At 45.0% G+C, this 16,217-nt stretch overlaps 3 non-coding genes across 3 annotated transcripts; 1 reads left to right on the top strand and 2 right to left on the bottom strand.

Moving 5' to 3' along the window:
* Positions 1–2,920: 2,920 nt before the first annotated feature.
* trnag-gcc (transfer RNA glycine (anticodon GCC)) lies at positions 2,921–2,991 on the top strand. Its single transcript has one exon. It is a non-coding gene; the product is annotated as a tRNA-Gly (tRNA).
* An 11,562-nt stretch (positions 2,992–14,553) lies between these two features.
* On the bottom strand, positions 14,554–14,626 carry trnak-cuu (transfer RNA lysine (anticodon CUU)). Its single transcript has one exon. It is a non-coding gene; the product is annotated as a tRNA-Lys (tRNA).
* A 756-nt stretch (positions 14,627–15,382) lies between these two features.
* On the bottom strand, positions 15,383–15,456 carry trnai-aau (transfer RNA isoleucine (anticodon AAU)). Its single transcript has one exon. It is a non-coding gene; the product is annotated as a tRNA-Ile (tRNA).
* Between the last annotated feature and the right edge of the window lie 761 nt (positions 15,457–16,217).

Here is a 16,217-nt window from a genome sequence, read left to right as displayed (position 1 = left end):
TTTGCACCATATTAGGAAGATGAGTAGGCCATTTAGCCCCTCGAGCCGGTTCCGCAATTCAGTGAGATCATGGCTGATCTGTGACCGAGTTCCATATAACCGCCTTCGCTCCGTATCCCTTAATACCACTGGTTAACGAAAAAATCTATCAGTCTCAGGTTTCAAATTAACAATTAAGCCAACACTGTCGCTTGCAGAAGAGAGTTCCAAACTTCTACCCCCCTTTGCTTGTTGAAGTGTTAACTAATTTCACTCCTGAAATTCCTGACTCTAATTTTTAGGCCAGGTTCCTGAGTCCTAGACATTCGAACGAGCGGGAAGAGTTTCTCTCCATCAACACCAACAGTTCCCCGTCATATCTTGAAAACTTCAATCAAATCAGCCCTTATTCTACTGAATTCCAGGGAATACAACCCTAGTTTGTGTAATCTCCCCTCGTAATTTAACCCTTGGATTCCAGGTTTCAATCAAGCAAAATTACACTGCACTCCCTCCACGGCCAAAATATCCTTCCTAAGGTGTGGTGCCCAGAATTGAACACAGTACTCCAGGTGTGGTCTAACCAGAGCTTTGTGTAGCTGTAGCATAATATCTATCACCTTGTATTCTGGTCCTTTAGATATAAACGCTAGTTTTCCATTAGCCTTTTTGATTATTTTCTGTACCTGTCCATGACATTTTAATGATCTATGTATATGGACCGTTAAGTCCCTTTGGAACTCCACGGTTTCGAGCATTTCACCAGTTAGAACGTATTCTGATCAATGCTCTATAGGTCCAAGTTGGATGACCTCACACTTACCTAAATTGAAATCCATTTGCCACAGTTTTGCCCATTCATTTATTATATTAAATACTCTCTGTAATGTTCTGCTTCCATCTACTTTGCTTACAGTGCTGCCCATCTTGGCGTCATCTGCACATGTCGCTCTCTATCCCGTCATCTTATATCAATGAGACCGACTGCACTGGGGTAAATTCACATTCAGCTTCAATCTCCTCATCATATTGAGACATTTTTTTTTCACCTGTGTTGTGCCTTGGAAATTTCAGCACTCTGTCCTCTGGAGCTCAAACATTCGCTGGAAAAAATTCAATTCGACCAACAGCAACATTGAAAAGATATCGGAAGCACATTGGTGACTTTTCACGAAAAGCACAGAAACAGGAGGGGTCATGCGGGATTTGAAGCTGAGATCGCGCGCATATCACATAACACAACCCTCGAAGCGAAAATCATACCCCTAGACCAACAAACCACTGATGCTGCAGTCGTGGAGTCAGTTGAAAGGTGCGCTGCCTCCCACAGCTGATCGGCCATCCTTTCAGACCTCTTCTGTCCATCCAATCTCGTTTTCTGTTCCAGTGCACAGCAATATCAAGTTGTACATCAACTATTTCCAGTCACCAATATTAGTCTCCCTTTAACAAATTGGTTTCGACTGTACGACTTGAATTATGAAGTAAGACGTTTCAGAATTAGTTGCTCTGAAACTACATTGCTTGGGAGGAGACTGAGAGATGTAGATAAACAGCAAAACCTTGGAGTGCATGTCCACAGATCCCAGAAGGTAGCAGAACAGCTAGATAAGGTGGTTCAGAAGCCATAAAGAATATTCTCCTTTATTAGCCGAGGCATAGAATATAAGAGCAGGGGAGGTTCTGGTAGAAATTTATAAAACAATAGTTAGGCCACAGCAAGAATACTGCGTACAGTTGTGGTCACCACATTACAGGAAAGATGTGATTGCACGAGAGATGGTACAGAGGAGATTTAAGACAATGTTGCCAGAACTGGAGAATTTTAGCTATGAGATTAGATTGGATAAGCTGGGGTTGTTTGCTTTGGAACTGAGGAGGCTGTTGGGAGATTTAATTGAGGTGTATAACATTATGACGGGCCTCGATCGAGTGTATATTAAGGACCTATTTCCCTTCGTAGGGAGGTCAATAATCAGGATACATCAATCTTAGGTAATCGGCAGAATGATTAGAGGGGAGTGATTTTTTTTTCCATCCAGAGGGTGGTGGGTGTGGGGGTCGGAAAATCACTGCCAGAAAGGGTGGGAGAGGCGGAAACCCTCATCGCATTGAAAAATAAAAACTTCAATATACACGTGAAGATCCGTAACCGACAAGGTTAGGGACTAAACGCTGGAAAGTGAGATGAGGCTCGGTACCGATTTTTCGGCCGGCACAGGAACGATGTGCAGAATGGCTTCCTTCTTTGGCATAACTTTCTCGGATTCTATGATTTCATTGCCGTCTGTCTCGGCATCGCGATAATATACACTCGACCAGAAGTATACTTTAATCAAATTGATGCTTTGTTTCACTGTGAGAGCGAAGAGACATAAGTGTGTAGACATTAGCTGCAGCAGCTGGGTTGCACCTTTACTTTTCCAACCGTCTCAGTGCCTTTTTTTTTACCTTTCTCTGCTGGTGTTGCAGGTGAGATCAGCCTTCGCCGTTCAAGGAAGCCTGAGAAGCCCGTCGGGCACAACAGAGAGAGAAGAGACAGAGACAGGGAAAGATAGAGAGATGCATGCAAAGAAAATAAAGAGTATAAATGTCAGGTTTTGCAAACGACCAGAATTTAAGTTACAGATTGGGAGAGATTCCTTCTCGGGTCTTGAAATCTTGCAAGAGAAGATTGGACGCTCAATTAAAAGCACCGGCCACGTTGAAGTATCTCTGATGCTGGGAGAGAGGTAAATGCGGTCAATTAACTCCAATTAATCTATTTGAGCATTGCAGAGATCTTTAAACAGTTGGGGGTTGCGAGCAGAATTCAAACCTCGGCAGGAAAACCCAAATGGGGTTTTGAGACCAACGCTTGAACCACTCGGCCATCGCAGCTGTAAACGGCATGTTCGTTTAGACAGCATTCCATATAGGAGCATGTAACTTCTACAACCCAGCATTGGTGGTTCAGGGGTAGAATTCTCGCCTGCCACGCGGGAGACCCGGGTTCGATTCCCGGCCAATGCAAGATCGTTTTGCATTCTGCACCAATGAGGAACTTCGGAACAGGATTGTGGTATTTGGTCCGTCGAGCCTGTTCCGCAACTCAATACGATCATGACTGAGTTATGTCCGAAATCCCTGTATCCGCCTTACTCCCATATCTCGAAATATCTTTGGTTCACAAAAATCGATAAATCACGGGTTTGAAATTAACAATTGAGCTCGCATCAACTGCCGTTTGTGGAAGAGAGTTCCAAACTTCTCCAACACTTTGCTTGTCGAAGTGTTTCCTCACTTCACTCCTGAAAGTCTGACTCTAATGTTTAGCCTATGTCCCCAAGTCATTGACACCCCAACGAGCGGAAATTGTTTCTATCCATCTACCCCATCAGTTCCTCTTAATATCTTGAACATTTCGATCACATCAACCCTTAATCTACTAAATTGAAGGGAATACAACTATAGTTTGTGTAATCTCTCCTCGTAATTTATCGCTTGGAGTCCAGTTATCTTTCTAGTAAATCACACTGCACTCCCTTCAAGGCCAATATATCCTTCCTAAGGTGCGGTGCCCAAAACTGAACACAGTACTCCAGGTGTGGTCCAACCAGAGCTTTGTGTAGCTGTAGCATAATGTCTATTCTCATCCTCTAAACATATAGGCCACCATTCCATTAGCCTTTTGGATTATATTCTGTTCTTGTCCATGACATGTTATTGATCTATGGACATGGACACCTAAGTTCCTTTGGAACTGCACAGTTTCGAATTTTTCACCTTTTATAAAGTATTCTGATCTATCCTTTTGAGGTCCAAAGTGGATGACCTCACACTTGCCTGAATTGAAATCCATTTGCCACAGTTTTGCCCATTCATTCATTATATTAATGTCTCTCTGGAATTTACCAGAATGATACACGGACTTCAAGGGTTAAGTTACGAAGAGAGATTACACAAATTGGGGTTGCATTCTCCAGAGTTTCGAAGGTTAAGGGGTGATCTGATCGAAGTTTATAAGATATTCAGGGGAACAGATAGGGTGGATAGAGAGAAACTATTTCCGCTGGTTGGGGATTTTGGAAGTAGGGGGCAATGTCTAAAAATTAGAGCCAGACCTTTCAGGAGCGAGATTAGAAAACATTTCTACACACAAAGGGTTGTAGAAGTTTGGAACTCTCTTCCGCAAACGGCAATTGATACGAGCTCAATTTATAAATTTAAATCTGAGATAGATAGCTTTTTGGCAACCAAAGGTATTAAGGGATATGGGCCAAAGGCAGGTATATGGAGTTAGATCACAGATCAGCCATGATCTTATCAAATGGCGGAGCAGGCACGAGGGGCTGAATGGCCTACTCCTGTTCCTGTGTTCCTCTTCCTATATAATCTGCACTGCTTATAACGCTGCCCATTTTGGTGTCATCGGCAAACTTCCATATGTCGTTCCCTGTCCCGTCATCGAATATCAATGAGACCACCTGAATAGGGGGAGATTCACATTCAGCATCAATCTCTGCATCATCTTGAGACATTTTATTTACTTCACATGTGTTGCACTTTGGAAACTTCAGCACTCTGTCCTCTGGAGCTCAAACATGCACTTTAATCCTACAAACAGGAACACTGAAAAGATGTCAGAAGCCAATTGGTGAATTTTACACTCAACGTAGCTGAACAGCAAGAGCTTGTTGGGGATTTTACCCCTGGACTCTCAGATATTAATCAACCAAAGCCCCGGAAACAAGAATCATACATCTGGACCAACCAGACGCTGTTACTTACATCATGCAGCCAGTGTAAAGTTTCGCTGTCTCCCATAGCCGATCGGCTACCCTTTCAGACCTCTTCTGTCCATCAAATCTCGTTTTCTATTCCGGTGTGCAGCAATATCAAGTTGTACACTAACTATTTCCAGTCACCAATATTAGTTTCCCTTTACTAAATTGGTTTCGTCTCTACGACTTATATTATCAAGCAAGATGTTTCAGAATTAGTTGCTCGGAAACGACATTGCTTTGGAGGATACTGAGAGGTGTCGTTAAAAAGAGAGACCTTGGAGTGCATGTCCACAGATCCCTGAAGGGAAGAGGAGAGGTGGTTAAGGTGGTTAAAAAGGTATCAAGGATACTTTGCTTTATTAGCCGAGGCATAGAATGTAAGATCAGGGAGGTTATTCTGGAACTGAATAAAACACGAGTTCGGCTACAGCTGGAGTATTGCGTACAGTTTTGGTCACCACATTACAGGAAAGATGGGACTACACTCGAAATGGTACAGAGATTTACGACGATGTTGCGAAGAGTGGAGAATTTTGGCTATGAGGATAGATTGGATAGGCTGAGGTTGTTTTCTCTGGAACCGACGAGGCTGAGGCGAGATTTAATTGAGGTGTATAAAATTATCACGGGCCTCGATAGAGTGGATAGGAAGGACCTGATTCACGCAGCAGAGAGTTCAATAAAAAGGGTCATAGATTTAAGGTAATTGGTAGAAGGATTAGAGTGGAGCAGAGGGGAATTTTGTTCCACCCAGCGGGTGGTGGGGGTCTGGAACTCACTGCCTGAGAGGGTGGGAGAAACAGAAACCCTCATCGGGTTTAAAAAGGACCTCAATATGCACTTGAAGAGCCGTAACCGACAAGACTACGGACTAAACGCTGGTAAGTCGGGTGATGCTGGATATCGCTTTTCCGGCCGGTACAAACATGATGGGCCGAATGGCCTCCGCTAACGTAAATTTTAATGATTCTATTATATGTTTTGCCGTCTGTCTCGGCATGGTGATAACATACACTCTCCCATAAGTAAACTTTAATCAAATTGGTGCTTTGTTTTACTGTGAGAGCGAAGAGATCTTAATGTTTAGACATTGACTGCAGCAGCGGGGTTGCACCTTTACTTTTCCTACCGTCTCAACCTTTCTTCAACCTTCTCTGCTGGTGTTGCAGGATCGATCAGCCGTCGCCGTTCACGGAAGCCTGAGAAGTCCATTAGAGGACAACACAAGAGACAGAGACAGGGAGAGATAGAGAAATGCATGCAAAGAAAATAAAGAGTATAAACAGAATCAAAGAATCATAAAATGGTTACAGCAGAGATGGAGGCCATTCGGCCCATCGAGCTCGTGCCGGCTCGTTGTTAAAGCAGTCAAGATAGTCCCATTCCCCCGCTCCTTCCCGTTTGCCCTGAATTTATTTCCCTTCAAGTATTTATCCAATTCCTTTTTGAAAGCCACCTTTCAATCAGCGCATTCCAGATTATAACTACTCGATGGGTAAAGAAGTGTTTCCTCATATCGCCTTTGGTTCTTTTGCCAATCACCTTAAATCTGTGTCCTCTGGTTCTCGACCCTTCCGCCAATGGGAACAGTTTCTCTTTATTTATTTATCTCAACCCTTCATGATTTTGAACACTTCGATCAAATCTCCTCTTAACGTTCTCTGCTCGAAGGAGAACAACCCCAGCACCGGCTAAATGCGGTCAATTAGCTTCAATTCATTTATTGGAGCATTAAACAGCTCTTTAAACATTACTGTGACATTATGGTAGCGCGGCCTCGCGGTCGAAGGTGTTAAATTTAATTTCTATAGAGGCGTGGGTTTGAATCCCACTGCTGTTAGAATTTCTGCCAAAGTTTATTTTGATCTGTTCACAGAAAACCCGATTGTAGTGCGATGGAGCAGAGGATGTGAAAGAAGCTGAAAGTGAAAGTGCAGATATTATTTTCATCACGGGGACAGGACACGTTTCCACAGGAAAGGGTCTCTCACCTTAAGATTCTTTGCAGCAGAGTAGGACAGGTGATCAAAGTGACCGGGCTCCAGCAGCGCAATCAGTCAGTGCGCGGTCCTTATATGACCGTACAAGGTCGGGAAATGGCGAGGTTGTTAGTCGAGTCTCACCAAGATCAACGAATCCTTTTCCTTGTGAACATTTCGAACGGAGCTGAACGTATAATTGAGTGTTCCAAAATGCATCAATTATTTGTATCGCCACGTGGTTCCTCTTGTTGCAATATCAGATGAGATATTTCGTGTTATTAGTTTACAGGAGGGAGGCTGCGGTATTGGAGCCGCAAACTATGAATTTGATCCATCTACAAATTATGGAATTTAGCTTGAGCTTTAACCCTGCGCGTTCGACCGCTCAGTCACGAAACTTTCCATCTTGCGATCTTCAGGAGCGACTTTCACAGGAATAGAATTACTGCAAGCAAGAATTCTACCCCTCAAGCACCAATGCTCGCAGGCAGCAGGATGCATGTGTCCAGTTGGAAACCTGACTGAAGGAACATGCAGTCTGACAGAGCCGGAAGTCCAGCAGATTGACTTTTGCGGTGAGCAGATGATGTGCCTCCATCTTGAGAGTGATTCGCCAATCCAGCTCAGAGAGGATTAAGCATTATAAATTCGGGTGGGACTGGAGCCACTTGTATCAGATGAAGTGGAGGGGGATATTTCCCTTCCTTGACGAGCAATTAATGATCCTTTTGCGGTTTTGCTGCAAAATTTCACTTCCCAGCGCCGAAATCACCGAACCCTGAACTAAAATTCAACGATGGTGAGATTTGGACACACAACCTTTGCAGTGATTTGAAGAAGTCCCACGTGCTATCCATGGCACCACAAATCGGCTGTCGATTAGGTTATTTCACGTAACCCATATGCTGCTTTGGAACTTTTTCTGCGGTGCAGTAAGTGGTTCAAAAGCTCAGTGGGGATTCACAGCGCTCCTGAGAAATCGACACAGGGACGGTTTGTGCAATGCATAGTCCTCTCTCTCTCTCCCATTTGCTCACTCTCGCTTTCTCTCTTGAGCTCTGACTCTCCCCGTTTATCTCAAGAGGGCTGGAAAACAAGGGGTGGATGTTATGTTACAGCTACACAGAGCTCTGGTGAGACCCCATCTGGAGGATTGCATTCAGTTCCGGGCACCCACCTCAGGAAGGATGCTCGAGGGGCTGAATGGCCTACTCATGTTCCCAAGTTCCAATGAATGGAACAATAATTCAAGTATCGAGACCCTAATATATCAGGATGAGTGAGTGAAGAATGTTTTCTGTTTGAAGTACTGATTTCATTAATTGAATACTCCCAGTGTCCTACCTCATTGCAGCCCAGGCCGGACAAACTGCTCGCACAAAGTGGCATTTTCTGTGAGAACACGAAAGACTTGTTCAGGCCATGACAGTACCGAGTGCGGGCAGGCCTGAGCGTGAAATGGAAAAGTGAGGTGAAATACTCCAACAAGCAGCGGATGTCTCTGTTTCCATTTCCAAAATGCACGCACGCACGGGCCCATGATCCCCACGCACACTCTCCTTCCAATCTCACACACCTCGCTTTGGTTTGAAATCGTGTATGTTTTCACAATGGGATTTAATTTGAAGAAAGCAGTGCTGTAACAACCCGGGGGTATTGAAGAGATGCAGTACAAGAAGATACCTTAAAGGCAAATGATAACAATGACTGTTCTGACACTGTGAGCTACAGTTAAAGGCTGACAACATTTAAAGTCTCATGCAGCAGGTCCGGGTCCAAATCTTTCACGTGGCATCTCCTTCTGTTTCTGTCACTCCTTTTCCTCCACGGAGAGTGGATTTGGAATTCCTGTGCGGCTACATTGCGCATTTTCCAGATCTGCTTCGAGCGCAATTCACTCCAGTTCATCAATTGCACACATTAGTTTGATCAAGGGGAGAGGACACCTTTTCACAGACAAGGGCTGTTCATCCTATTGTTTTTCTAGCAGAGTAGGGCAGATCATCAAAGTAACCGGATTGGGTGAACTGTCCGTACAGGTGCCTGGTGGGCTCGTGGTTATGATTCGGCGTTCACACCTCTATAATTAATTACATGAAACCAAATAAACTCGACGAAAAGAGGAATATTTCTGTAAACACCATTAACCAACCTATAACATTCTGTTGCAGACTGAAAGAGACGTCAACGTGGTTACCGAGTGACAGTCGCAAGTTTAATAATGATTTGTTTTGTATGTGAAACGCTTTTCAGACTGCATTTTAGGAGACTGGTTGTACAGCTTGCTGGAGTAAAACATGCCACAATGTCGTGATCGCGGGTTTGATTCCTGTATGGGCTGATAAGGGCCTTTGTTTTGGGTTTTCGTAATTTTAAAATCCAAGCTTTACAATCAGATCCACAGACAAATTCACGGGACAATTTTATTGAATAACATCCATTGCAACTTTACCCCTGGGCCGGAGAAACACGTCTTTCTTTTTCTTTTTCTTTCTCCGGTTTGCAGAGAAACATTCAACTCGCGGCCTGTTCCCATTAATGATCATCAGCAACAACAGAAAGACAGAGCGGGTCTGACCGCCCCGAGATGTGGAAAAGGGATCAGTTTGGAACAAATGCATCAAATCAAATGGTCACCCGGCACAGAGAGGAAAAACCAAGAGGAAAAGGCAGAAGGTAGCAGAGAAATAAAAACCAAATGCAGACGATATAAATATTTCCCATCGTTGATGTCTCTCTGTTCCATCCCCAATCCTTCAGTGGCGGGGATAAAATGTCACTGCAAATAAATGCGAGAATCGACCCAAAGAAGAAGAAACTAAATAACCAAAAACTGCCAAACACTGGGTTACACCAAAGACCTTTAAGTTTTCAGTCTAATGCAACCGCGACTGAGCTGTTGGGACACCAAAGCAAATGCAATTTTTCGCCATTGTCTTGCAAGAAAATATCACCCCAGCGACGCCTTGCTGTTTATTACTGCACTTCATATATAAACATCACACTCATATATACCCAACCAGAGTCCATAGATAAACACCGCACTCACATACACACAACAACAGTTCATATATATAAACATCGCACTTATATATACACACTCACAGTTCATATATAAACATCTCACTTATATATACACACCCACAGTCCATAGATAAACACCACACTCATATATTCACATCCACTGTTCAAGATATAAACACCGCACTCATGCACATAACAACAGTTCATATATAAACATCGAACTTATATATACACACTCACAGTTCATATATAAACATCGCACTCATATAGACATACCCACAGTTCATATATAAACATCGCACTCATATATACACACCCACAGTTCATATATAAACACCGCACTCATATATACACACCCACAGTTCATATATAAACATCGCACTCATATATACACACCCACAGTTCATATGTCAATACTGCACTCATATATACACATCCACTGTTCGGATATAAACATCTCACTCATACACACTCACACACAGTTCATATTTAAACATCGCACACCTATATATACACCGACAGTTCATATATAAACATCGCACCCACATATACAAATCCACAGTCCATATATCAACATCGCACTCATAGAAACATACCCACATTTCATATATAAACATCGCACGCATATATAAACACCCACAATTCATATATAAACATTGCATTCATATACACTCACCCACAGCTCATATATAAATATCGCATTCATTGATAGTCACCCACAGCTTATATATAAAAATCGCATTTTTTTTATTCGTGCATGCGATGTGGGCGTCGCTGGCGAGGCCAGCATTTATTGCCCATGCCTAATTGGCCTTCCAGAACTGCTGCAGTCCGTGCGGTGAAGCTTCTCCCATAGTGCGGTTAGGAAGGGAGTTCCAGGATTTTGACCCAGCGACGATGAAGGAACGGCGATATATTTCCAAGTCGGGATGGTGTGTGACTTGGCGGGGAACGTGCAGGTGGTGTTGTTCCCATGTGCCTGCTGCCCTTGTCCTTCTAGGTGGTAGAGGTCGCGGGTTTGGGAGGTGCTGTCGAAGAAGCCTTGGCGAGTTGCTGCACTGCATCCTGTGGATGGTAAACACTGCAGCCACGGTGCGCCGGTGGTGAAGGGAGTGAATGTTTACGGTGGTGGATGGGGTGCCAATCAAGCGGGCTGCTTTGTCCTGGATGTTGTCGAGCTTCTTATGTGTTGTTGGAGCTGCACTCATCCAGGCGAGTGGAGAGTATTCCATCACACTCCTGACTTGTAACTTGTGGATGGTAGAAAGGCTTTGGGGGGTCAGGATGTGAGTAACTCGCCGCAGAATATCTGACCTGCTCTTGCAGCCACAGTATTGATATGGCTGGTACAGTTAAGTTTCTGGTCAATGGTGAGACCCAGGATGTTGATGGTGGGGGATTCGGCGATGGTAATGCCTTTGAATGTCAAGGGGAGGTGGTTAGACTGCCTCTTATAGGAGATGGTCATTGCCTGGCCCTTGTCTGGCGCCAATGTTACTTGCCACTTATGAGCCCAAGCCTGGATGTTGTCCAGGTCTTGCTACATGCCGGCTCAGACTGCTTCGTTATTTGAGGGGTTGCGAATGGAACTGAACACTTTGCAATCATCAGCGAACATCCCCATTTCTGACCTTATGATGGAGGGAAGGTCATTGATGAAGCAGCTGAAGATGGTTGGGCCTAGGACACTGCCCTGAGGAACTCCTGCAGCAATGTCCTGGGGCTGAGATGTTTGGCCTCCAACAACCATTATTATCTTCCTTTTTGCTAAGTATGACTCCAGCCACTGGAGAGTTTTCCCCCTGATTCCCATTGACTTCAATTTTACTGGAGCTCCTTGGTGCCACACTCGCTCAAATGCTGCCTTGTTGTCAGGGGCATTCACTCTCACCTCACCTCTGGAATTCAGCTCTTTTTTCCATGTTTGGACCAAGGCTGTAATGAGGTCTGGAGCCGAGTAGCCCTGGCGGAAACCAAACAGAGCATCGGTGAGCAGGTTATTGGTGAGTAAGTGCCGCTTGATAGCACTGTCGACGACACGTTCCATCACTTTGTTGATGATTGAGAGTAGACTGATGGGGCGGTAATTGGCCGGATTGGATTTGTCCTGCTTTTTGTGGACAGGACATACCTGGGCAATTTTCCTCGTTGTCGGGTAGATGCCAGTGTTGTAGCTGTACTGGAACAGTTTGGCGAGAGGCGCAGCTCGTTCTGGAGCACAAGTCTTCAGCACTACAGCCGGGATGTTGTCGGTGCCCATAGCCTTTGCTGTATCCAGTGCACTCAGCCGTTTCTTGATATCAAGTGGAGTGATTCGAATTGGCTGAAGACTGGCTTCTGTGATGGTGGAGATATCGGGAGGAAGCTGAGATGGATCATCCACTTGGCACTTCTTCCTGAAGATGGTTGCAAACGCTTCAGCCTTGTCTTTTGCACTCACGTGCTGGATTCTGCCCTCATTGAGGATGGGGATGTTTACACAGCCTCCTCCTCCCGTTAGTTGTTTAATTGTCCACCACCATTCACGACTGGATGTGGCAGGACTGCAGAGCTTTGATCTGATCCGTTGGTTGTGGATTCGCTTAGCTCTGTCTATGGCATGTTGCTTCCGCTGTTTAGCTTTCATGTAGTCCTGAATTGGAGCTTCACCAGGTTGGCACCTAATTTTTAGATACGCCTGATGCTGTTCCTGGCATGCTCTTCTGCACTCCACATTGAACCAGGGTTTATCCCCTGGCTTGTTTATTAATGGAAGAGTGAGGAATATGCCGGGCCAAGATATTACAGATTATGCTGGAATACAATTCTGCTGCTGCTGATGGCCCACAGCACCTCATGGATGCCCAGCTTTGAGCTGCTAGACCTGTTCTGAATCTATCCCATTTAGCACGCTGATAGTGCCACACAACACGTTGGATTGTATCCTCAGTGCGAAGACGGGACTTCGTCTCCACGAGGACGGTGCGGTGGTCACTCCTACCAACACTGTCATGGACAGATGCATTTGCGACAGGTAGATTGGTGACGACGAGGTCAAGTAACTTTTTCCCTCGTGTTGGTTCTCTCACCATCTGCCGCAGTTCCAGTCTGGCAGCTATGTCCTTCGGGCCTCGGCCAGCTCAGTCAGCAGTGATACGACCGAGCCACTCTTGGTGATGGACATTGAAGTCCTCCATCTAGAGTACATCCTGTGCCCTTGCTACCCTCAGTGCTTCCCCCAAGTGATGTTCAACATGGAGGAGGATTGATACATCAGCTGAGGGAGGGCGGTTGGTGGTAATCTGCAGGAGCTTTTCTTGCACTTGTTTGACCTGATGCCATGAGATTTCATGGGGTCCAGAGTCAATGTTGAGGACTGCCAGGGCCACTCCCTCCTGACTGTATATCACTGAACCGCCACCTCTGATCGGTCTGTCCTGCCGGTGGGACAGGACATGCACAGGGATGGTGATGGAAGAATCTTGGACGTTGGCTGAAAGGTATGATTCTGTAAGTATGGCTATGTCAGGCTGTTGCTTGCCTAGTCTGTGGGATAGCTCTCCCAATTTTGGCACAAGTCCCCAGATGTTAGTGAGGAGGACTTTGCAGGGTCGACTGGGCTTGGTTTGCCTTTGTCGTGTCCGGTGCCGAGTGGTCCGATGCCGGGTGGTCCGTCCGGTTTTATTCTTATTATGACTTTTATTAGCGAGATTTTGCAACTGAGTGGCTTGCTAAGCCTTTTCAGAGGGCAATTAAGAATCAACCACATTGCTGTGGCTCATTTATACTCACTCACAGTTCACATATAAACATCGCATTCATATATACTCACCCACAGTTCATATATAAACATCGCACTCATATTTTACACCCACAGTTCACATATAAACATCGCTCTCATATATAAACTCATTCGGTTTATAAAGCAACAGCGCGCTCATACACCCACACCCAGTTTATAGTAGCAGATCGGTACCGATCGCCGATAGAGCTCTCAGATTCCGAGAGTCCGAAGTAGCAGCGACCGAACAAATTCTGGATCTCATCCTTAACACAGACCGGTCGATCCACCTGTAAAATTACATCGCACTTGGATATCAGGGAGGGTAATGGTTTCTGAGAATGGATCAGGGAGCCTAATCGCTTCTTAGTGGCGATCGATCGGGGCAAGGGGATCTCAGAGAGGGGAAGTGACTGTCAGAGGGTATCAGAGAGTGCAAGGGGATCTCAGAGCGGGGAAGGGATAGTCAGATGTCATCAGAAAGTGTCAGGGGGCTCAGAGAAGGGACTGTCAGAGGGCATCGGAGAGTACATTAAGAACTGAGAGAGGGGAAGGACTGCCGAGTCTGAGAGAGTGTAAGGGGGCTCAGGGCAGATCTGTGTAAGGGGCACTCAGTGGGTATGAGAGAAGGTAAAGAACGCTGACAAGGTTCAAAGATGATGATGGACTCTCTGAGGTCAGAGACATAGTGTATCAGAGAAGTTAAGGAGCTCAGCGAGAATCAAAGAGGGTAAGGGGGGCTCAGGATGTATCAGAGAGGCGAATGGATCCAGAGATGTCATCTTCGAAATATTACAATTTCGAACATTCAACATTTTTGATAACAGCAATAAATGAAGCCGATTGAACCGATAATCTGTCGTGTCCCATCTGGAGGGAATGAGAAGGTAGAATCGGGAGGGACTGGATATTTGGCAACGCTCAAGATTTAATTTCACACAGCTCAGTGTTGTGTCTGTTTTTTAACTGGATTTCATGAACTCGAGAAAAGAGGTTGCAATTTGAAAATTTTATTACCCATTGTGAAAAATAGAACACAAATCGCCCAACGTGGGGCTCGAACCCACGACCCTGAGATTAAGAGTCTCATGCTCTACCGACTGAGCTAGCCGGGCTGGTTGCTAAAATTCTTCCCATTCTATTATTGTAGAGAGACAGCTGTTGGCTTTGCTGCAGGGGTTCAGTTCGTTCTGCAATCTCAGGGTTTCTCCTTCTGTGCACCTGATTTTCATTCTGGAGTCAGTCTGATGCCTTTTGCACGTCATTCAGCACCACGCTGAGCTGAAAAGGAACATCGGAACAGGAGAGGGCCATTCAGCCCCTCTTCCTGCTGTGCCATTCAATTCGATCATGACGTGATCTGCAACTCAACTCTCCTTCCCCGCCTTGGACACATATCCCTTGGAACCCAAACCGAGAAATGATCTATCAATATCAGTCTTGAAAATTTGAATTGAGCCACAATCCACATCCTTTTGGCCGAGAGAGTTCCAGCTTTCGGCCGTATTTTGTTTGCGAAAGTAATTCCTGATTTCTTGCCTGATTGGTCTGTCTCCAATTTCAAGATTAAAACCCCTCATTATGGATTCCGCCAACATAGAGAGAGATGACACAAAGATAGACAGAATTATAAGCAGTGCAGATGGAAGAATGAGATTACAGAGAGATATTACGTGATCAAGTGAATGGGCAAAACTGCGGCCAATGGATTTCAACGTAATCAAGTTTGAGGCCGTCCACTTTGGACCTCAAAAAGATAGATCAGAAAACATATTAATGGATGTCACTCCAAAAAATTAACCTCATGACATTTTGTGCGGATTCGCTTGTTTCAAAAGTCTGCCAAACTTTTAAAAGTTACCAAAATCTCATAGCCCGTACGGGGATCGAACCCGCGACCTTGGCGTTATTAGCATCATGCTCTAGCCAACTGAGCTAACCGGCCATGAAAACGTCTTAGCTTTATGGGCACCCACGTGTTGGGTAGTTTGTGTTTATTTTTAAACCGGCTGACAGCGTTTTTGAACGAATGTTGAATAAACCACATCCCTTAAACATTGTTACTTGTTTCTGTATACATTGTCGAGGATGTCGATCAAAATTAACAAACAAAGAGCACTTTAATGCAACAAATTAAATTCCGATCAATATTATTTTACTAACAATGAACAGCCCATCCATAAAACACTGCCGCGCTATAAAACCTGTGGGCAGGACCCTGAGCGACTGTGAAAATGATATCAGCGCAACGTGATTCGATCACGCTGCGTTTTGACGTTGAGTCAGATGTCTGTCTGTCTATCTGTCTGTCTGTTTATCCGTCTGATTGGGTCTCGGCCTTATTCTCAGGCCAGGCTTTTTGTTTGCTGGCTGCAGGCCTCGCTCCCCGACTGACAGAACAACTACCGGGCCGTGTGTCAGAATCAATGACTGTGACTGACTGTCTGCCCATTTATGGCCACATTTCTGAGTTCCTGCCTTCGCTCTGTGTCGCAGGCCTGTCTCTGTCCCTTCAGATGACAACACACTCACAAGCTTCACGACTGAACGCAGGTTTGGTCAGTCTGTCCTCGCAGGTCCTTCGGAAGCTAATGATTTTGAACTGAATTGTTTTTCCTGAGTGTCTTGTGAAGTTTTGTTCAGTGATATGTTTGCGAAAGAGAACGGAGGAAACAGTTAGTGTGGATCTCGACATTTCTCTACATC

Source organism: Heptranchias perlo, chromosome 20 (assembly GCF_035084215.1).
Source record: "Heptranchias perlo isolate sHepPer1 chromosome 20, sHepPer1.hap1, whole genome shotgun sequence".
NCBI lineage: Eukaryota > Metazoa > Chordata > Chondrichthyes > Hexanchiformes > Hexanchidae > Heptranchias > Heptranchias perlo.
The sequence above is the reverse complement of the archived record's forward strand: the minus strand, read 5'-3'. Positions and strand labels throughout refer to the sequence as shown.